This window comes from Anthonomus grandis, chromosome 6, assembly GCF_022605725.1.
Source record: "Anthonomus grandis grandis chromosome 6, icAntGran1.3, whole genome shotgun sequence".
In the NCBI taxonomy this organism is placed as follows: Eukaryota; Metazoa; Arthropoda; class Insecta; order Coleoptera; family Curculionidae; genus Anthonomus; species Anthonomus grandis.
In genome coordinates, this window is record NC_065551.1 from 18,591,660 (window position 1) to 18,616,571 (window position 24,912).

The window sequence follows — 24,912 nt, forward strand, 5'->3', positions numbered from 1 at the left end:
TTTCCAAAAATAGCTTGGTTAACCTTTGTGACATTTAAATGCAACCCTTTTGCTTCAAATGAATGAACTATTGCCCCGGAAGTGACGGAGACAGAACGGCATGGCGAGATTGACGCGATAATGGAAAATATAATAGATTTAACAGTAAATGTTAACTAAAATTAGAAATATATGAGTATTTGTTATAAACACTTTAAAATTAGAATGTTAATTGCTTTGGGCGCAAATTACTTTATTAAAAAAACAAAACATTTTTTTAATTAACCAGAGGCACGTAAACAAAGGACTTCATCCTAAATTCCAGCCAGTCAACCTTCTGAAAGAAATGTTGAACTATTTAGTATTCCTGCCGGCAGTATCCATTCATTTACCCATTTGGAATACTGTCAGCGGTAGTCGACAGCCATTTTTAGACAAAAGTTTCTTATAAAATTAATTTTCTTTGCTAATGGGTTATTTGTTAAACTAAAAGATTATTATCTCCTTTAAAGTTCCAAAACTGACTTTTATGTAAAGAATGGCCTCAGCCCTTAAGGACTTAATCTGAGACCATCTCAAACGACATCTGGCAAGGTATTATTAAAAGCTAAAATGAAACTTTGCTTCCATTTTCCTCAGTAACAAAACCTAAAGCCTTAAAAGTTTTTTGTGGTCCTTTCATTCTTTAGGGGGGTAAAAAGCCGCTTAGATTTTATGTTTCCGTCTACAAGAAATTATTTAAGCATTTAAAGAAGAAGCCTGAAATATATTATTTTAATTTTTTTTTTCATAAGCTATGTTAAAAGTGGTATATTCTTATTACGTCCTTTTAGCTGTAATTTCTTTTGAAATGTTTTAATATTGTTTTTGGCAATGTCAGCAGTTTTTGAAAAATAGAAGCTGAGATATTTAGAAACTCGAAGAAATACTTAGAAGAATATTATTGTTAATTATTACACTCAACTATTTGGTTTATAGCGAATATAATTACGTAATGTTTTAGAGCGTATGCACCTCTGGTTAAATAATTGTAAAAAAAAATATGCTCAATGTGTGTGCTGAACATAAATAAGTACCTGAAAAAATCGCCATATTTTTACTTAATTTTTCAGAAAAAGAACGAAATTGGAAAAATATTGCGGGACTTTCAAAATATTCCTAAGTCCTTAAAAACTATTACATTTTATTCATATTAAAAATTTGCGACCAGGTACCCATAAATGCGTGAAGCGCAGAACCGTTATCTGTTAAGAAGAAGGTACCTGAACTACCAAAAAAACCGTTCTTCTTCCGTTAGTACCGTCCAATTATGAGGAAACAGGTGATTATTATGGTCTAACGAGAACTAAGAAAAGAGAATCATTTTTTTTTATATAATTATAAGTATAATGAGATTTCTTAAATACTTGTTTATTTAATTTTATAAATTATTAATTTTCCAGTGGGCTGTACTTTTAAAGTTTACGCAGCTGACTCATCACTGCATAGCAAGTGAAGGTGGATAAGGGGTTTACGACCTTATGCAATCAGTAAATTACAAGCACCTGTAATAAATATTTATTTTTTAACTGAAAACACATAAAATAACTTAATAAGGCGTAATCAAATATGTATTTATAGATGTAAAGATATGGAGTAAAAACGTATATTTCCTTTCTTCAAACTTATATTACATAATATAAGTGAATTATCTAATAATTTTTTTCATACATTCAAATTGCATAATCAATTTTTAAGTAAACTAACGATTAAATTTGACCCTAAAAAAACGTTTGCAAGGTCGACAAATGTTATTTTAGCATTTAAATTTAAAACTTTAAATATAAATGCAAAATATTATCGAAGCGTCACGTTATAAGCGAGAAAAGTCCCGCGCCTCGTTGGATATTAAAACAAGTTGGTTCTGGAGAAATCTAATTTTATTTTATATTATGTAAGCGTCTTTCCATGCATGAAGAATTTTCATTAGATCCTTAAAAGATTTTTGGATTTTAGGTTTTTTTTATGCCCAAAATGTTGACATTATAAAATGTGTTGGAAATGTGTTTTTTCTAGGTAAGTTTTTGAAATAGCTACGAAAGTCTTTAAGACATCTCAGATTGAGGAATGGATATAGATCTGAAAATATTCGCATATTAGTTTTTTTTAATGTTTATTTATTCAAAATTTAAAATATACCTGGTTCAAAATATACTCTATTGATACCTGGTAGTGAATTTTTAAATATTATTTTATTTTTCTCTTGTCTAAGGACAAGAAGCATTTATTATATATCTTAATAGCGGCAAAAGCTGGAGAGATTTGAAAAACACAGAGTTATGAGTTGGGACTCTTAATTAAGCCCTTCCCCTAGTAACGACAGATATACAGGGTGTCCCAAAAGTCAACGATAAGCCGATAAAGGGCAATAGACCAGGTACTCAGAGATTCAAAAAAAATACTAAAAAAATCTATCTTGAATACTTTCGACTGAAAATTATAGGCATATATAGAAAAACCGAAAAAAATTTACACCCCCTGTTGACCTTTTTAGTACTGTGGCTACAAATTTTCGAATTCCTTAACATTTTTTTTTAATCTAACCCTAAATAACCTTTCGATAAATTACAAAATTAAATTCAAACACAACTGTCCACATTTTAAAGAAATTATCAGATTTTTGCGCAACTTGTGTTGAAAATTGGGTCTTTCGACCATCATTTCCCAAACTTAACTAAGTGTCCTGGAAAAAAAAATTACTTGACTGCTTGGCAACTAATTTCAGAAGTTGGCGTATCTAATCTAGATTTCAAAATGGTAAGATACTTGCTAGATTATTGTTTCAATAGGTGTGTATTTTTATTTTTTTTTAGTACATAGTCAAATGTACGCCGCTACTCTAAGCTAAGTTAATTTTACAACCAAAATAAATGAAATAAAAGATTGATTCCGTAAAGTAGGCAAATTTAAAGAATTTATTTAAATTGGGTGACCACGGCCCTAGGCTATTCTTCTACCCCGCCCTATCTTCCTGTACGGGTATTCCCTATTCAGAAATAGCTTTACAGTGTAAGTAAGACATCTTAGGTCATTAATTAAGACCTTTGCTACGGCAGGGTTGCATTCAGCGGCGGCAAAGCCAAAGCTAAAAACATCTTTGACATTTCTCCTGACCAATCAGATAACGATTCTTGTTGGAACGACATTATGACAATAAAAACATATCCCCCCCCCCCCTCCTAAAAATATTTTTCAAGCTGCACACCAGGTCCGAACGCATCCCAGTACTTTGCTATCATCCGTTTATTACGCATATTTCTGTATTCGTGTTAATATCGTGTATGGTTTATTTTGGTGTTTTCGGATTTTTTTGTTAATTTGACTTGAGATTTGGATTTTGGCTCTTTTCTGGACTATCGATACCTGTGTGATTGTGTAACTAGTAAACGAAACCATGCCAGATCGTTATACTATTCGGGAATATGCTAACATGCATCTTATCTATGGAGAATGTCGATGCAAAGCTAATGCTGCCTCTAGACTGTATCGTCAAAGATACCAACATGAAGAGAGTTATCCAGATTACAGTAGTAGAGTATTTTTAAATGTGCATCGATTACTTCTAGAGGGCCGATTCCCAAGTCAAATGGGTGCTGCAGGTAGACCGCGCTTGCCCTACGAAGCCGAAGTCTTACAAGAAGTTGCACATAATCCGACTATCTTAGTACGTGGAATAGAAATAAAGACAGGCGTGTCTAAAAGTTCGGCACATCGAATATTGAAAAGAAACCAGTTACATCCGTACCACGTACAACGAGTACAAAGTTTATTACCTCGAGACTACCCGGCAAGACTTGAATTTTGTCAAATAATGTTGCAAAGACATAGAGAAGATCCGCGATTCTTGGAAAGAATTTTATGGTCCGATGAATCGACTTTTAAGAAGGATGAATACATAAATCTCCACAACTTACATGAGTAGCATGTGGAAAATCCACATTTACAGCGAGAGGACCGGTCACAATACCAGTTTAAAGTAAACATGTGGACAGGAATACTTAATGGTAGAGTTATTGGACTATTCGAGTTGCCGGAAAATTTGAACGCCGAAGTTTACCTATATTTCTTGAAAAATCATTTACCAGACTTACTAGAAGATGTGCCACTTAATATTTACCGAAACATGTGGTTTCAACAAGACGGCTGCCCGTCCCACTATGCTCGTCCAGTAAGGGAATTTCTGGACAGAGAATATCCGAACAGGTGGATAGGGCGGGGTGGAACAATCGCGTGGCCGCCACGTTCACCTGATTTAAATCCTTTGGATTTCTTTTATTGGGGAGCAATAAAAGACAAAGTCTACAACAATCCTATAGAAGAGGTAGCTGAACTATGCCAAAAAATACCGCCAGCCGCTAAACAGATCAACAATGGAAGATTCGCCCGATTAATAACGCAATAATTTCTAAAAAGGATTAGAATGTCTATTAGAAATGAGGGCAGACAATTTGAGAATTTGTTGTAACTCTAATAAAGTTTTATTTCATTAACTTTGATTTTGTTCTATTATTTATTTTGACTATAAAATTAATTTAGCTTAGAGCAGTAACTAGCGTACATTTGACTATGTACTAAAAAAAATAAAAATACACACTATTGAAGCAATAATCTAGCAAGTATCTTATCATTTTGAAATCAAGATTAGATACGCCAACTTTTGAAATTACTTGCCAAACAGTGAAGTAAGTTTTTTTTCCAGAACAGTTAGTTAAATTTGGGAAATAATGGTGAACATACACAATTTGCAACACAAGTTGCGCAAAAATTTGATAATTTCGTAAAAATGTGAACAGTTTTGTTTGAATTTAGTTTTGTGTTTTATCGCGAATAATTCAGGGTTACATTAAAATAAAAATTGTTAAAAAATTCAAAAATTTGTAGCCACAGTACTAAAAAGATCAACAGGGAGTGTCAACTTTTTTCGGTTTTTCTATGAATGCCTATAATTTTAAAAGTACTCAGGATAGATTTTTTTAGTATTTTTTTTGTATCCCTGAGCACCTGGTCTATAGCCCTTTTTCGGCTTATCGTTGACTTTTAGGACTCTACCATCGGCGTAATGGTCTGCACGAGAATTAAAAATGTGTAAAAATAGCTACCATAAGAAGGTGGAATCGTGAGTAAACCAAGCCCAGTAAAATGAGTTGAATTTCGTCAGTTGTACGCTGTAATTATCTATCGGGGAAGTCAAATGGAATAATAACATTGACCTAGCGCTTTCATCAGGGCTATGACTCTACAAGAAATTTTAACAATTTAAAAACACTAAAATTGGAATTCTAGATTATTTCTTTACAGAATACTTAAGTTTCCACAAAATAACGAAAATAAACAAAATTACAAATTACTTACTCGTTAAAAAAAGACTCGACTTAAACGGACATACAGGAAAACCGGAGACCATCATTATACAAACGGCCCGCTTATTAAAAAAAAAAAACTTACACTAAACATAATGCATTTCGCAAAAAAATAGTAGTTAGTGTTTAGTGTATCGGAAATCTCGATTAGTGCGGTTAATTCAATTAATATATAAGGATCACATTTCACATTTGTTTTATTTTTTAAACATTTTTATTAATTTTTTTGTAAATAGGATTAGTAAAAGAAACAAAATTATAAAAGGGCATCAATATGAAGTGTTATGAACTGTTATGTTTTTATTAGGATTGGGTTCTTTTACACTTTTAAGTTTGCGTATTGTTTTCCCAATATAGGCGGATGTAGTCATAGTAGTGTGGTGTGTGTCAGTTCTATCTCCACTAAGATCAGTATAGTGAATTCTTTATTTGGTATTGACTAAATGCATGCCAATTATGTTATAAGATTTAAAAGAAATTTTGATGTTTGGTATATAGTCAATTAAAGCACCTACAAAAGAGAAAGAAACATAAGTGTTATTCATTAAATTATTGTTTAAGCAGTTATTATTTATTTCAGGGTATGTTAGTAGAACCATGCTTCTAAACCTATATTTTGAGAATATTTGGTTAACAATCTTTGGATTATAGCCATTATTAACTACTAATTGTTTGATAGTGGATTTCTTCGTTATAGTTAAAAGGGTTTAAAGGGGCGTTGAGAGCTCTGTACACGTAACAATTAAGAACTGACATTTTGTGGGAGTAAGGATGATTTGAATTAGATAGAATAATGTAATCAGTTTGTGTCCGTTTTTGATAAATTTTAAATTCTAAAGTACCAGTTTTAGTTTTTGAAATATTTAAATAAAGAAATTTTTAATGAAATTATTTGCTTCTAATTTGATAGTGAATTTAATGTTAGGGTGTAAGTTATTAAGCAGATTCAAAATCATATTTGGTTGGATAGCTAGGGAATCATCCATATGTCGGACCCATTTTCTAACTTTATTGTCATCTAGTAAAGGGGTATAATCGAGAATTCAAGATGATTTAGAAAAAAGTCAGCCAATAAGATGGAAAGGGAGCTGCCCATTGCTAGGCCCGTTGTTTAAGAATAAAATATATTATTAAAAACGAACAAATCTTGAGAAAAGCAAAATTTCAAAATTGATAGATACATGCTATCGTAACATACTAAATTTGGTAAATAAATTTGTAAAATCAAATAAACCAAAAGGTCATTTTTGGAAATTATATATTCATGTCCCTTTAGTTTATTTAGTTTCTTTTACAATTCCCATTTATAAAAAAATTATGAAAATTTAAAAAAAGTATTTATTTAAAAAAAAAAGTTGATTGAAATTGATAAAATCGACTCTATTCCGTGGCTGTTGCAGGAACTTAGGGATTATTTTTGAAGAGTTGTATAGCTAGCTATTTTTTTTGGCATGTTAATAAAACAAAATAGTAAAAGCACGCTAAATAAGTAAACACTTGTTTTATGCGATACATTAAATAAAATAAAATATTTTTCAAGGAAAGAGTAAGTAAAAACAGATCAGACCGATAAGATGCAAATTTGCTTCTATAAATCGTGTAGGCAATGTTTTCATTTATAAAGGTTTTACTTAATGATTTTGAGGATGTTTTATAATTTTCAATATCTTTTACAGGGAGTGTCTTAATCGATTTAGGGTTTTAAAGGAATAAAACGAACATTTAAATTATTGCAAATTAAACACGCAGATCTATTGTATAAACAAAACATTGTTTAAATACTGGCCATCTTCTTCGTAGTAAAATATTAGTTTACAGCGCAAGCTGCAGAAATTGCTAGTGGTATAACGGCAATTCTTGCAAAATACTGCATTTTGTGATACCAAGGTGCCACTTGGTACAGATGTTCTTTAGAACCATTTAAAAGATTTGGCCCGAAAAACACTCGAGATTTTCCGTGTGGGTAGATTTTAGAGGGGGTGGGGGATTAAAATTAAAAAAAAAATCAAAAAATTAAATTTACCCTAGAGGCGAGATTTGGGTGTCAATTTCATATAATTTGAACCGAAGGAATTTAATGGTAGTACCAAAAATGCCATACAGATGCTGGCAGTCTGTCAAAAGCCGTCATTTTTAAAAAATGACCGTCTTTTCATTGAATTTTATCTTTAACGTAAACCGGGTCGTGTAAGGTGTCTAGACTTATGTTTTTGGGGTCAGGAAATTCATTTATGGCATTAAAAATAACCTACGGTTTTCGAAAATGGACGCTATGTACCATAAGCGATTTTCAGCTAGATAACTCATGCATTATAACCAATGCAAAATGTTAAATTTTATCAGGAACCCGAACTTTGAAGGTTCATATCTCGGCTTTTATAAGAGCTGTCGGGAAAATTTCGACGGATTTGTCTTAGTTTTATCATTTTGAATTCAACGAGACCTTCCGCAAGGTCATAGCTTGTGTAATAGCCGAGATATGGCATTTTTGATGCCCATTTTTGGCCTCAAAAACGAGGTCGAAAAATATTCGATTTCTTAGTTCTGCTTAAATTCCCTTATAACCCGGTATTTTCGTGATCTACTTGATGAGAACAATCCGCTGGTATAGTTAGTTCGAATTCGAAAAAAAAATATTTTTCTTAAAAAAATTGATACGGTGGGGTATACCCGAAAAACGAAAAAACCTAAACTTTGAAGGCTTATATCTCGGCTTCTATAAGAGCTATCAGAGAAATTACAACGGTTTTGCCTTAGTTTTGTCATTTTGAATCCAACTAGACCTTCCGCAAGGTCATAGCTTGTGTAATAGCCGAGATATGGCATTTTTGATGCCCATTTTTAGCCTCAAAAACGAGGTCGAAAAATATTCGATTTCTTAGTTCTGCTCAAATTTCCTTATAACCCGGTATTTTCGTGATCTACTTGATGAGAACAATCCGCTGATATAGTTAGTTCGAATTCAAAAATAAAATTATACCTCCTTGACCCGGAAAACATAAGTTTAGATACCTTACACGACCCGGTTTTGGTTACAGACGAAATTCAATCAAAAGTCAACCATTTTTTAAAAATGGCGGCTTTTGACAGACTTCCAGTATCTGCATTACATTTCTGGCAAGACCATTAAATTGCTTGGGTCCAAATTATATGAAATTGACACCCAGATCTCGCCGCTAGGGTAAATTAATTTTTTTCAATTTTTTTTTCTAAATTCTTACCCCCATTCCCCTAAAATCTACCCACACGGAAAATCTCGAGTGTTCTTCGGGCCAAATCGTCTAAATGGTTCTAAGGAACATCTGTGCCAAGTGGCACCTTGGTATCAAAAAATGCAGTATCTTTTGGCGTACCGCTAGTACTAAAAACTCGGCAGCACATCTCTACAAATATGTCACGTAAAGTACTGTTTTGTTTTAAAGTTTTTCAGCTGGTGGAAAATGTCAGGTACTGAATGGTATAGACGACATCTTTTAAAAAAATCCAAGGTGAATATCTCAGGCGGTCAAGTTTGGAATTCGTGGAAGAAACGGAAATCCATTAACGGAACTAACCATGCCAGAAAACAGTTCTATAGATGCGTTGATCGATATTGTTGCAGTATGTGTCGTGGTACCGTCTAATTGAAACCATGCATTGTCGTCATAGCCAGGGAACTGCAGTAAAAAAGTATGAGCGCTGTTCGCAGTAAGCGTACGTCCTGTACCATCTGACAAAGAAAATTGTCAAAGTTGAATTTTATAAGGGTAAAAGTATAAGTTTTTTTCGCAATATTCGTTGAACACTATAGGGCACGTCTACTGCAATGATTTTGCATTGCAGTAGACGTTCGCATGCACTTACTTAATTCTCATTTACATTTGCCAAGCGGGCGTTGCGTACGACGCTACTGCGCAAACCCCAGTCGTGGTTCTAGGTCCAGCTGGTTTGGCTAGAAGCTGTTGCTCAGAATTTTTTCACGAAACTGTTGACTAACGATGCTATAATGATTAATTAAATTTAGGGCATTAATCGAAATTTGCTTCCGTAACACTCAATATAGGTATTATATTCTAGTAAGCTAGCATTTTTGGGCTAATGAATGTAAATATTGCTAGCTATACATTCGCATCTTATTGCTCAATGGGCGAAGTACGTTCTGTTTAGTATAAAAGTTTTTTTTTATTAAGGGACCATTTGTCTTACCAACGGTCTCTGGTTTTCCTGTATGTTCGTTTTAGTAGAGTTTTGTTATTTTTACACTTGCGGAACTTTATGGATTCTGTCAACAATTAATCTAAAATTCTAATTTTAATAATTTTAAACCATTGACGTTTTTTGTAGTCATAGCCCTGATGGTAGCCTAAGGCCAAAAGAGCTAGGCAGATTAGGTTAATATATTTCTTACGCTAAATACGTGTTAATATTATTCCATTTGACTTTTCTAACAGTAAAATAAGGCCTACAAGAGAGGTGTAAGCCTAAGCATGAATCTCACGAGGCATTTCTGTGCAATAAAAAAATTACATGGCATTTTTCGAAGAGATTGAACAGATAAATGGGAAATTTGTTTTAAGGTTTTTAAGGAATTATATTCTTGTAAATACCGTATTATACCGTTTTTACCGTTCGTTAGGTGTGAATAAAATTTGAGCATTTTATGGATGCACAAAAATAGTCAACTGCTTTATTTATACACTTACGCTACTAAACACGATCGCCTGCATGACGCCTCTTTAGTACCTAGGCAGAAAATATTTCTACCAGTCTCTTCGAGGGTTTGCCGACCTAGACCGACACAGTTTTTGAATATTACCGAGTTTTTTGCGGAAAACCTCAGCTATTCCTCTAGACATTTATGAATTATCTGATAAACAATGTGCCAAAGCATACTCAGCTGGAGCAGTTAACAGATCTTAGTGTCCTTCACAAGTCACGGCATACCGACTATTAGAACATCCAACACTGACATTCATGGCTTCCAACACTTTGTGTGGCCCATCCCAGGATGTTTAAAGTTTCGGTGATAATCTCTTCCTCCTCTTAGGGTCATAGAGCCAAAGCAAGTCACCCACTCGTATCTCTTGTACTTCTGGTCGCTGGCATTGACATTCTTTTTTTTTATCCGATCGCGGGCATCTTAAATAGAAGTGCGCACTTTACGCAGATCACTGACATAGTCCTCCCTGGCAACATCATACTGTTGGTGGTGAACCAAACTTTACATCGCATGGTAGACGAAGTTTTCTTCTCATCACTATTATGATGGCTGGTCGATAAGCCGCAGGAACAAATAAAGAAACTTACCCAGCCTTCTTGGTGTTTGGAAATTTTTTTGGCCAAGTACCACTTAATGGTTCTGTTCATTTGTTGCACCATTCCGACTGACTGCGGGCGTAATGCAGTAGTCTTTATTTTCTTCATTTTAAGCGTGTCACAGATGTTTAGGTATAAGGTAAATTGAAAATTTCATCCTTAGTCGGAACGAGCTACATTCCGCGATATAGATACACCTAATTGGCAGATCCGTTATTTTAATAAAGCGTCGGTGATAGCAGAAACTTTCTGGTTTGAAAGAGAGATTCTCAACCTATTTGCTGAAATTGTCCATCACAATGCATTTATTTCCTGCTTCTGATTCGGGAACCAGACCAGCAACGGCAATATAAATTCTTTCAAAATGACTTTCCACGTTATACTGATGCCTCAAACCTTTTTACTTTCCTTGCGGCCCATTACTTGCCGCATATACAATGTTTCCTCCATCAGTTACTTATTCCTTCAATAGTAAGGTGTAACCCAGTTTTCCCTTACTTTTCCCAGGGTGTTTGATACTCCAAGATGTCCTCCTGATACAACGGCATGGATTTCCTCGAACAACTCCTAAATCCAACATTTAGTCACAACGAATTACCTTCTTTCCTCTTTACCATCGTAGTCAACTATTTTCGGCCGCAAAGATCCACCTTCCAAAAGTGTATTTACAAATTTTAAGATTATAATGTTTTGATTTTTAAGTCTAAGTGACAATAATGTCACCACTAAAACTAGCTGAACAAAACATTTGTCTCTTACTTACTAAATAGATAATTATTGTACAGACAAACCCCGAGGCTAATATTAAACTACTGGCAATTCGCAACTCTTAAAGCATCTTGCGTAGAGAGGGTAAAATGGCAACAATATCGTTTTTTTTCATCAAGGCAATGTACTCGAGATCAGATAATACATAATTATTTGATGTTCTGTATTAATTATCGCGTTCTTCTTAAAATTATATTTCAAAGATTTCATTATTGTCAACAGGTGATCCTTGGACTTTACCAATACAATAAAGGTCAGACCTCGAAACCACAAATTTCACGAGCATCAGATGACTGATTGTAGTGAATATTAACACTGGATTTATTGGATAATGACAATTTCGTCCTTCAAACAGAAATACTCCTTTTAACTGTTTTATTTTCTTTTACTGATCATTTTCGTTTTTTCTCCTTTTCCAAGCTTTGCCTTTTTTCATACTCAGCAGATATGTGAATTGCTGATCTGCCTTTTTATCTAATAAGTTTTCTGGGTCTCAATGAGTTCAATAAATTTTTCTTGCTTATCAGTTGACACTTCATGCTCAACAGTCAACTCTTGTTTAACTGTTGACGCTTGCTTAACTTGGCTTGAAATCAAAATCGGGAAAAAATATGTCAGTTTCTAGGCCCGAGACTGGTATTTTCAAAATCGCTGATATTTTTCATAGTAAAAGCCTCTTTGTAAACAATTTTTGTGTAAGGCGTCCTAAGTAATAAATGGTTATTACTTTTCCTGGATTTGCAAGCAACCAATCGTGCGGTACCGATAGTTTTTTAATGATTAATAGATCTAGGAGCTGTAATCTGTGTGTGATGTGAGAAGGAGTTATTAATGGCACAATTCCTTTCTCACAACAAACTTTAGTAAAGTTAACCAAAATGTGTAATTCATAATTGTCTATAATAAGGAAAACTTTATTGTCCAAGAAGCATTTTACATAACTAGCAAAATATTCAAGCACATTTGGAAAAAGTTCTGGAAATCTGCCATTTTTGTTCCCAAAGGCTATCGCAGAAGTAGGATATTCATTCTCCAAATATTCCTTTGTATTTCTCAGTTACGGATGAATAAATACTAGTGCTGCAGCCACGAGGCGCTGATAATTCCAACGAATGTGACTAGTTCTCCTCTTTTTTGCGATGATGCGTGGGTCACCTATTTTTGCTCTTTTGGAGCAATAACCTTTAATTATAGTAATTAGACCAGTTTCGTCCAAATTGTATATTTGGTCAGCTTTAAAACCATATTTTTCGAGTACTGCCTATATCTTTAAAAAAATCATTTAGAGTAAGTTTATTAAAGGCCATAAGCCGCGTCTGATTCCTATTTATAGCACGTTTTTATTAGCAGGGGTTGTATCTTTATATGTATGGATGTAACAGAATTTTTGAGCCTAATTTTCACTAGTTTCTAAAAGACTGATCAACTTGAAACTTTGCACACATATGAAGAACCGATGACAATTCAATAATTTGATAACAGTTTCCCATTATCCTTATTAGGACTGCCACGATTAATAAATTCTTTTCTATTTACACTAACACAAGTTTGGTTACCGTTCAAAAACAAAAGTTCAGCAAGATAATAAATAATAGTTTAAAAAAAGCTAAAAAAACACGCTTTTATTGCTAATCGAATTAAAAAGTAGAAAATATTTTTTAATTACAAAGAGGTTTTATTACAGTAGTTGAAGGTCGGACAATCAATAATAATTAATTACCTTAAATAAACATCATAATATAATTTAAGTTATTAACAGAATAATTCAAATGAAAAATAGTTCGATTAGCAATGCAAGTGTGTTCCTTTAGTTTTTTTTAAAACTATTCTTTTCTTGGTTTTTCAAAGATTCAAATCATTGCTGTATCATTTCATGAAGTTACGCACCCAATTGAAATTAAAACAACAACTTATTGATATTGTAATTGTTCGTTATGTGTTAAAAAGCATTCTTACATCACTTTTTTATAAATACTAGCTTTTAACTTTCTTTAGATATATTCAATATTGACTTTCTTATTTAAATTAAAGCTCTAATTATTTACTAGAATGTTGATACAAAAATGTATGCAGTTCATCCAAAATGAATAAGACTGTGACATATGCAAACTGTAACTTTTAACTGCGCTTTTCAAGTGAAGTAGTTTTAATAGTTAAAGAATAGAAATATATATTCTTTTTTACAAGGATGGCGGTTCCTCCTTCTAGAAACTCAGAACTAGATAAATAATAAATTGGCTTATAGTCATTTAGGATCATAAGATTGTATATTATTTCTAGGCTTGTCTTTAGCAAAAAGCATCTCTACTTGAAGTGCTTTATTATTTATACTCCGTTTAAACATTTAATTGCGAAAGTTATATATTGTCTTTGTTTTTTTTTCTCTAGTAATTTTTTGTTTCTATGCCCATATCATTTCTCTATGACTTTGGGAATTAATTATGTCTTACCTAGTTTAACTAAATAAATACATAAGTAATTAATTTATCATTATAATCCATATGTCCCCTTTAGTAAGAAAGAGATATAGGTCAAAAAATTGCGAAAAATTCTTCAAAAAATATTATTTTTTATTTACAAGGCGCCAGGACAATCAAAAATTTCACCGTTAACGCTATTAAGATATCAGAAATAACGTTCTGGCCAAATGTAGAGAGAAATTACCATACACGAACTCTTTAAAATGCTTCAACGGAATAAAATGAGCAAAAGTTTGTACGAGGTGAATAATAAATAAACAACAGGTTACAGTTATTTGCATACAACAATGGGGTACAACAATGCAATACCAACGACCCACTCAGTCTGATGCTTTTTTGGGTATGTCAAGCGTTACGAATTTAGTATGATGTCTATTATGTTAAATTTTTAGGTTATACAGCATATATTTATGTATTTACAATGAAATAATTTACATAGAAATAACCAGTATTTATTACAAAAGACCACGTAATATTTCTAATAACAATTTTATATATTTTAGTATAATAACTACAACCTAAGATCCTTTATCTTTTATTTTATTACATTTTATTGGATAAGTTTAAATAACTTTTAACAGCCTATTTGTTTTGACTAAGATAAATATTTAGGTCATATTGTATCTGATTTTTTTTTTATATAAATGATACTAGGCAAACTTGTCATTTGAAAAGGGCAGGCCTACCATTGAATAACTTATAATAGGGCTCGTAATTACTATTTAATATATTATTGTTAATTATAATAAGGTATCTATATTTATTTATTTAAATCGGAATAAATATGGGTGCAAATTTTCTTTACCCTTCAGACGCTCTATTGCTCATGCAGCTGTTGATAAAATTTATAACATATAGTGCTTCTATGAGTCTAACACCAATACGACCCTACGACCTCTAAAATTTCCTAACTATTTTAATAAACTAGAATATAATAAGCGATAACAAATAAGCAAGAGGTCGATTATTAACCCCAATAAAGCAGCGGTAACCCGAAGGTTCGTTGAAGCTTAACATCTTCCTGTATATAACTTCAGATAATAGGAATCCGTTATATTTGATCTGAATTCCGTTGTGTTGGTGGTTTTGTGCTCGAGATATAATTATTTGATATCTGACAAGTAAATAGTACTTTGGAAAGGCGTTTTGTGGCTCTTAAAACGGTCCGTATTGACGCAAATGGCCATAATATTCTACAGTAAAACTTGGACTAAAATAAATTGCCTTTCAAGTATTATTTTTAGAAGTAACCCGTTGTAAAATAAGTAAATGAAATATATCTTACATCGGGTTGTATCAAGGCGAAATCCTAATTTCTGAACGTTTCCGATTCTAAATATTCCTCAAATTGCAAAATATATCTCCCACGGGATTCAGTGTCGATTTTACTTTAACACGCTTGGAATGTAGGGGTCGGGAAAGTTTCGCAGAATATATGATAGCAGTATCGAAATATAAGCTGTCGTGACTTATATGCTTTCTTATTTGACAAGGAAGTGGATTTTTAATAAGTAAGTTGATGGTTTAGGATATGTAGGCTTTCTCCTTTTTTATTATTATATGTTTTTTCTATTTTTTTACTCAATAGTTTGAATTTGTAAAAATGAAATGTTATCTCCTATAGGTAATGTATTTTAGAGTAATTAAGAAAATTTTAAATATTAATTTTTAAACTTATCATTGTCTCATTTGTATCATTTTAATTGTATCATCTCTCATTGTATCATTTTAATTGAATTTTTATTTTATTTGGCTATTTATAATTTTTTTAAATTTCAAAATGTTTAAAAAATAATTAACATTTATCATTTTCTTACTTTTTAATTACCTATTTATTTTAAATTTACTGAAACACCTGCTTATATTTTTGATAAGTAAAATTTTGTAATTTTTTTTTTATTTGTTAACAACACTTTTGATTAAATATAATAAAACTTTTCTACAAATACATTTTATGGAAAATTTTACCAAAATAAATACGACATTTGTCATTTTCTCATTCTTGATATTTTTATAATTTTCTTATCAAAAATTTAGTTTATATTCATTCGAATTTTTATTTTAATTTTTCTATGAAATTTCATATGTATATTTTTTTAATATGAAAATTAATAAATGAAATATATATTTAGCATCACTACTATAAAATAGTAAAATTTTCATTTATGACTTAGTAAAATAAAAACAAATACAGATTCTTAGACTAAAACTGTAATTATAAAGTACCTGAGGTAATATTAGATTGAGTAAATAAAATAAAATCTTTAAATTAAAACTAAGTTAAATAAATAAAATAAAACTTACACTTATTTTCATATTTGTTTTTTTCTTGCCAATTATGAAAAAAATTTAAAAAAATATGTAAACAAATTAATTTCAGCTAAAGCTAGAATATCTTTTTAATTATTTTTTCAAGATTTTGTTGAGGGACAATTTAAAAACAAAAATAGTGGAACACTTGGCATTTTCTTTTTTTTTTAATTCTTTCTTTTTTGAAAATTTTGGTTAAATTTATTGGAATTTTTAATTAAATAATTTCTACACCCCATATTTTTTTATTTGAAAATGTATTAATGAGTAAATGAAATATATATTTTATATACATTATTAACATGCTACAATTATTAACAATTATTATATCTAAATATAAAAACAGGAATAAAATAAGAATACAGATACTTTAATTAAAAGTGACAATAAGAAATAATTAAGCTATAACTAAATTATTAATTATAGCTTAATTTAAATGTTAAAACTAAAAAAAGCTTAAAAAATAAAAATAGTATTATTATGTGAATATGAAGTAAATATTATAAACATTTTATTTTTTCACTCTTATTAAGTTATTTAATTTCTTTATTTTTTTTATGGCTTTGCATTTCTGCATTTAGATATTACCCAACATATTATCAATAAGTAAAAATGTTTTACTTTTTTTTCCACAATAAGTGTATAAAAAAATTACAATAATATCATATATTTCTTATTTTATCCATGTTCCATCGCCATTTTTTGTAATTTTCTTTCCCTTTTATTACAAACGTAACTTCAGAAAAATCTCTCATATTTATCATTCATTTAAAATTCCGGCTTTATTTAATATATATCCATAAGATCCCCCTTTTTATATTTATTGTTAAAGCTTATTCCTGCGGTAAAATTCCACCTTAAGTTAATTTTATTAGAAACCCTTGTGGTTCAGCATTTTATCTTGATGTACTACCCCCGGGAGAATAACCAAACCATGTTTATTAAAAGGAGCAAATATAAAAGGGAAAATTGCAAATTTCTTTTATGTTACATGTAAAAGCTTTCAGCATGTTTCCGAGATGATCCATTAAAATTATTGACTGAAGAGTAAATATTTATTAAAAGCTATTAAAATTGTATTCATATTTTACCAGTTTGTATAGAAATTCTATTATTTTTTATAATAATTAATGGTAATTAAGGTTTGTAGCGCAAGGTACTTGAAAAAAGACGTAAAACATTTAAGAGTTCCCAGGCGCTTCTATTATAATTTTTTTAAATTAAATCATTGTTCTAATATAATTTCACTTCTTTTAAGTAAAGAGAGTCATTTGAAATACATTTAAAAAATTTAGGTTAAAGCTATTTACAGACGGAAATCTGACCCAGTTTACTTATTTACTATTTTGATCTGATTTAATTGGATTGACGAGCATCTTCTTATTTTATTTTCAAGGCGTTTTCTTGATTAAAGAAAATATTTTTTTCTTTGGTCTAAAATATTTTACGCTTTTCAGTTTTATTCAGTATAAAAATATACCAGATTAATTTATTTAGTTTTTGATTAATCAGTAAAGGTCTTAAAAAAAAAGATATTTTCGGGCTCTTTTTGGTTTGTTCAATACAGTTAAAGCAGTTTTCTGCTAATGAGGACTTCATTTATAGGGTAATTAATATTAATTATCTTAAGGTTCTTAGAAAAAAAATATCTTCGCTCCTATGCAGCTTAACATAGAAATATTTTTACAGTAAAAGTAATTTTTTGCTTGTTTTTTTTGTGTTTTTTCAGACAAGACATGTCGCCTCACTTGCCTGAAAGAACCAAACAGTTAAAATAATTTGTTGGATTTTCCAAGCAACTGAGTTCTTATCCTATTTCTGAATTCTAAATTATCATTTGAATCTCTAAAATTCTGAATTATTATCCTATTTTACACACTTTCCTACCTTTCAATTTTTTTCAAAAATCTGACAAAGTGTAAAAAGTCATTTTGTGAAGTCAGATGTAATCTTTTACTTCCTGTCTCATGCCTTCCATAACCGATCCATAAAAAAAATATTCTTGCCTGAAGTAATGTAAGTAGGAGCAGCATTTGCATATCAGAGGCTAAAAATCAGGATATACATCACAGAAATTCTTTATTTTACAGGAAAGATTTATAATATAATTCTCGCAGAATAAGACCTACTTTTCAATTTTATTCTCTATAGATTTTTAAAAAACTTAATACAATTTAAGACTGGCAACATTGGCAAGCAAATATCAAGTTATCTCGAAAACCCTTGACTGTAGGGTAGTCAAGGGCCAAAAATTAAAATATGCCAAAAACTGCTTATAGAAAACTAGAAACTTACTAGAAAAATTGTAAATATACTAATTTTTAACTTTGTTTTCTATAAACCTTTTTAAATACCCATCAAAATCCCACTAATTAGCCATCAAATAAATTAAAATGTTTGCGTAAATTGGGGTTAGCAAAAGAAATATTGGGTGGAATGTATAAAAAGTAGTAGATGCTAATGCTTCGCTAAAAAGTATTTACTTTGTAGCATTTGCTTTTACATAAAAGTATCTACTTCGCCTATGAAGTAAATACTACACAGTACGGCCCAACAGAAGTAGTGTCGCCGTAAGCGTGTCAAATTTCTCAAAATTGACAAGACACTTGTCAAAACTCATTTTTCTATCAGTGCGTCTATTAGTATTAAGTGTGTTCGTGTAATTCGGTTCGGATTCAAACTTTTTAAAAGTTCAGTGATTATAATACTGGTTTAACTATGAGTGATTCTTCAAATTCTGATGCAACAAAAGAGCTAGGACAAGATAAAAACAAACAAGTATTATTTGTTACTCTACTTGAAAGTTTTCAAACTTTATTTGATAAAAAGATGACACCAAAAATTAAAAACGAAAAAGAAGATGCACTAAAAAAATTAACAACTGGTTTTAATAAAATAATGGGTAGACACAAAACAAATTTTGAAAAAGTTTAATAACATGAAAACAAAAGTTAAGAAAATAGTTGACTTAAAAAAAACTGGAAATAAAAGAACTGTACTGACGGAATGGCAAAAAAAATTCCACGACTTATGGAATGTAGGAGAAAACCCAGTTCTACACAGAGTACCAGGTGCATGTCAGACCGGTGTAAGCAATAAGATTGATGTTTTCTTCCAAAACAGTGAATATGACTTCCTCAGTTCTAAATCTGGTTCCAAACAAGTTAAAGTCATGACACCTAAAGGTTCTAAAGCAGCTGATAAGGAGGAGACACTTATTTAACTACAAAAGACCTGTCTACGAAAACGAATTGAAGCAGCCGAAGCCCAAATTTCTGCTTCTCGAGCTCAACAGTCTTCAGCCGAAGCTCAGGAACGGGCCACGATTGCATTGGTAAATTTTGCCAAAGCTGGTGGGCAGTTAGTTGACCATTTAATTAGGGGGGACATGTTGGATTATTAACACGAATATAAAATCTACGTATGAACCCATAATTTAAATATAATATGAGGTGTAGTATCCATTTATTTCTTTTAGAGTTTGATATTTTGTCACAAACTTAAAATTGAAATAATTAGTTTATTTAGTTGTTACTTTTTTATACTTAGTTTATTATTGAACATTTCATAAGTTGCCTATTTAGTATATAATTATCATAATAATAATAATAATAATAATAATAATAATAATAATAATAATAATAATAATAATAATAATAATAATAATAATAATAACTCAGCAACTTCATTTCTGCGCTGTGTACCTTAATTTCGAATTTGTGTGTTTTTGAAGGTGGTAGACAATGGTACAGTGAAAAAATTTGTCGAATTTGCATTGTCTTTCTTCGAATTTGTGCTTGATTACCCTCTGGCATTATTTCATTGGGATGCTGAACTTCCATCTCAATTCGATCAAAATCATGGTATGGATCTTGAAGATATTTAGCTATATTGTGAAGTACAAATGCACTCACAATATGTTCCGGAATGTTTTCAGTTTTTAGGCGAAAAGTATACTGGAGCATTGGAAAACGCCGTTTTAACTGACCAAAGCAGCGCTCTATGACACATCGTTCCTTTGCATGGATTAAATTATAATTTTCTTGCATTGGTGTAGTTGGATTTTTATATGGTGTCAATAACCACGGGGCAACACAATATCCTTCATCACCTAATAAAGCTGCTTCGTGCACATTATTATACATAATTCCATGCACTATGGAGTTTCGCCAAATTCGACTATCATGTACGGAGCCTGGCCAAGATGCATCCACACTTGTAAACATTTCTCGGGCATTATAAGTAGCTTGAACATTTATTGAGCATACCCCTTTTCTGTTCACGTATTCATCACCGTGAATAGATTGTTATTTTTGCATGGGTACAGTCAATAACACCTATAACCCTGGGCATTCGCTCACCACGTGCTCCCTCATTAATAGCAACTCTAAGCAATTCGTTAGTGTTGGGGAACTTTATCCAATTGTTCCTTTTTGAATAAATTGCTTTAGATACCGTGGCTAAGGTTCTGGAAACAGTGCTTTGATTGACGTCTAGATCAACACCAACTCCTTGCTGAAATCCAGGATCTCCTGTAAGAAAAGTTATTTACATTTTTCAAATTACAAAGTTAATTTACTAGAAACACTTAAACTTCTCAAAAAAAACCTCTATTTTCCGAGTCGGTGACAGGGCTCCACCCCTTATTTCCACCGGTTTATTATCATCTTGGAGAAAATAATGTCCAAGCCACTCTACATTTTCTCTGTTAAATCTAAAATACCAAAGCGTGATTAGATGATTGGGATAGAAAAATCTATTAAATTTATGGTAATTACCTAAATAATTTTCGATATAAATCGTCATTATTATATTCTCTTCTTTGTTTGTATACTTTTTGACGATGCACATCCATAAAAACTGCCATTTTTTACTAAAACACTTTGATTGCTGGGGCCGAAGTTTGTCAAACACCAACTTCATTTAAACTGTAGTAAATACTACTATAACTAGTAGATACTTCCAAAGCATAGCACCTTCTTCTATGTATCGCGTACATAGTAGTATATGCTACAGAGAGTAGTAAATGCTTCGTTAGTGTAGTATAAACTTTAGAAATGTAGTACATACTTGAAGCATTAGCATATACTACTTTTTATGCATTCCACCCATTGGCATAGCTACCGGCAATTTTGGGAGTGCCAAAAATCAATATATCTTGTTTTACGAACAAAAATTATTGATTTTAATGTTTTTAGGTCAATCCTAATTTTGTCCTTTATTCTCTATGATTTATTCAAAAAACTAGTAAACATTGATACTTTTACCTAAATTGGGCTTAGCAATGGCAAACTTGATATGCTGGCCACTGCTCCATAATCAAGATATCACGAAAACCATTGGCAGTGGCTACAAATTAAGATATCTCATAGACTTTCCAAAAAAAAATTGATTTTAATGTTTTTAAAGTAAAGCCTAATTTTTTATTTTATTTTCTACTCAGCTTTTTAAATAATCAATAAAAATTAAGGTTTTTGGCAAAATCATAGTTAGCAGAGATAATATTGGCATGGTGGCAACTGCTGTAATTAAAATTTCTTGAAAACCTTGAACTTCCAAGAAAAATAATTGACTTTAATATTCGTAAAGCAAGGCCTAATTTTTTACTTTATTTTCTATAATTTTTCTTAAATACCACGAGAAAATTAAGATTTTTGCCAAAATTTGGATAAGCAAAAGGAATATTGACAGGTCAGTAGCTAAAAATCAAGATATCTCGAAAACTCTGCAAATAGCAGCACAAAAAAGCCTAATTTTTAACTTTGTTTTGTATGAATCTCTTTAAATACATAATAAAATTGAGATTTTTCATAAATTAAAGTTAGCAGAGGAAACATTATCAGCATGGTGGCAACTGCTATAATCAACATATCTCGAAAACTATTGGCCGTGGCCAAAAATGAAAATATCTTGTAAGCTCTTGATTTGACAAGAAAAATTATTAATTTTCATGCTTGTTAGACAAATCATGATTTTTTACTTTACTTTCTACGATTTTTTTAAATAGCCAATAAAAAATGAGGGTTTTGTCAAAATTAGGGTTAGCAGAGATAACATTGGCATGGTGACCACTACTGTAATCAAAATTTCTAATTGGCGCAGGGGCCAAAAATAAAAAAATATTTTAAATCCTTGATTTTCCATAAAAAATTATTGACTATAATTTCTGTAAAGCAAAGCATAACTTTTTACTTTATTTTTCATGAGTTTTTTTAAATAACCGATAAAAATTAAGATTTGGTAGCCATTGGCATAATCAAGATACCTTGAAAACAATTTGCGGTAGCCAAAAATCAGGATCTAATAATACTATCTCGAGAAACAACCCAACCCACCCTAACAAAATCAAACCCTCAATTATTGATTTTAATGTGTGTAAGGTTAATCCTAACTTTTGCCTCTATTTTTTAATATTTTTTAAAATACCTAACAAATTAAGGGGTTTTTACCTAAATTGAGCTTAGTAGAGGCAACATGGTATGTTGGCCACTGCCATAATCAAGATATCTCAAAAACCATTGGCAGTTGCTAAAAATCATAATATCTCCTAAACCCTTGATTTTGCAAAAAAAAAATACTGATTTGTTTGTTTGTAAAACAAAGATATTTTTTTAAAACCAATAAATTGAGGTATATAGGGACCATTGTCATAATCAAGATATTTTGTAAACCAGTAATTTTACAAAAAAAAATATTGATTTGATTATCTGTAAAGAAAAACTTAATTTTTTATTTTATTCTTTACGAATTTTTCTAATAACTAATAATAATAAAATTATCAAAAATAGTGTTAGCAAAGACCACATTGGCATAGTAGCCACTTCTTTAATCAAAGCTGCTTGAAAACCATTGTTAAAGGCCGAAAATTAAGAAATCTCATCAACCTTTGATTTTTTAAGAAAATTATTAACCTTAATGTTTGTGAAGAAAATTATTAACCTTAATGTTTGTGAAGAAATGCCTAATTTTTTTACTTCATTCTCTATGATTTTCTTAAATAACCAATAAAAATTGAGATTTTTTGCCAAAATTACGCTTAACAAAGGCATCATTCGCATGATAGCCATTGTCATAATTAAGATATCCCGGAAACGATTGGTAGGGGCCGGAAATCAAGATTACGAGATATATAACGATACTATCTCGAGATGCCAACCTAACCCAGCCTAACAAATTTAAATTATTGATTTTAATGTTTGTTAGACAAATTCTATCATCAAAGCTTCATTTTTGCCTTCATTCTTTAATATTTTTTTTAAATAGCTAACAAACATAGAGGTTTTTAACTAAATTAATTAAGTAAGTAGAGCCAACATTGGTATGCTCGCCACTAGCAAAATCAAGATATCTTGAAAACCATTGACAGTAGCTAAAAATCAAGATATTTCGTATACCTTTAATTTTGCTAAAAAAAAAACTTCATTTGATTGTTTGTGAAACAAAGATTGATTTTTTTTAAATACTCAATAAAATTTGAGGTAAATTGGAGTTAGCAAACGCAACATTGGTATAGTGGCCACTGCTATAATCAACATTTCTTAAAAATCATTGGCGAGGCCTAAAATCTTATAAACCTTTGATTTTTTAATAAAAGGTGTTATTCTGAATGTTTCTAAAGCAAAGCCTATTTTTTTACCTTAATATTTATGATTTTTTTAATAACTAATAAAAATTTAGGTTTTTACCAATATAAGGATTAACAGAGATAACATAATCAACATTTTTTTGAAAAGCGAATGTTTGTAAAGCAGAGCGAAATTTTTTAGTCTATTCTCTATGAGTTTGTTTAATAACCAATATAAATTGAGTTCTTTTGACGTAATTAGAGTTAAAAGGGACAACGTTATCATGGTGGCTACTGCTATAATCAAGGTATCTATATATACGTATATAAAAACCATCGGCACTAGCCGAAGAGTAAGAAATCTGAGAAACTCTTGACTTTTCAAGAAAAAATATTTATTTTAATGTTTGTAAAGCAAAGATTACTTGTTTGCCTCATTCTCTATGAGTCTTGTAAATAATTCATTTCAAGTATATATTCATTTTAATTTGTATTAAACAAATCCAATTTTTTTATTTTATTCTTTAAGATTTTTTTTAAATTACCTCTAAGATTTAAGATTTTTTTGCCAAAACTACCAGGCATAGTGGCAACTGTCATAATTGAGATATCTCAAAGACTATAGGCAGTGACTAAAGATATCTCATAAACCTTTTTTACTAGGCCACCTTCTTTAGGACACAAATCAAGATAACTGAAAAATCATTGATGTTTCAATAAGTTACTAATCTTCTATCTTAGCCCTTATTAATGATTTAAAAAAAATATATTGAATTTCTAATCTATTACCTAAACTGAATTGATGCAGCAATTGCAAATGAATCATCTGCACAAAAACCCCGTTGCTTATTATCATTAATATTTCACTCATATAGAAAATAATTTTTTTTTAAATTATGAGCTATATAATTCCAAGAAAAACCGGACATCGTCGACATTTTAACCGCACTATAACAATACAAATTTTATTGACAAGCACCTTATTGTTCTATATGAAATAAATGTTCTCAGGTGCACGCAAACTCAATTACTTTACGTTCCTTTAATAATAACCACTTTAACAATCTAACATTTAAATTTCAGCCTTAATTCGCTGATATAAAAAAGTTGTACCTAT

General features: G+C 30.8%; 1 protein-coding gene across 3 annotated transcripts in view; it reads left to right on the plus strand.

Annotated features, from left to right (window-relative positions):
• The window catches only part of LOC126737297 (uncharacterized), a 76,860-nt gene that overhangs the window by 12,854 nt on the left and 39,094 nt on the right, over positions 1–24,912 (plus strand). The window lies entirely within an intron of this gene.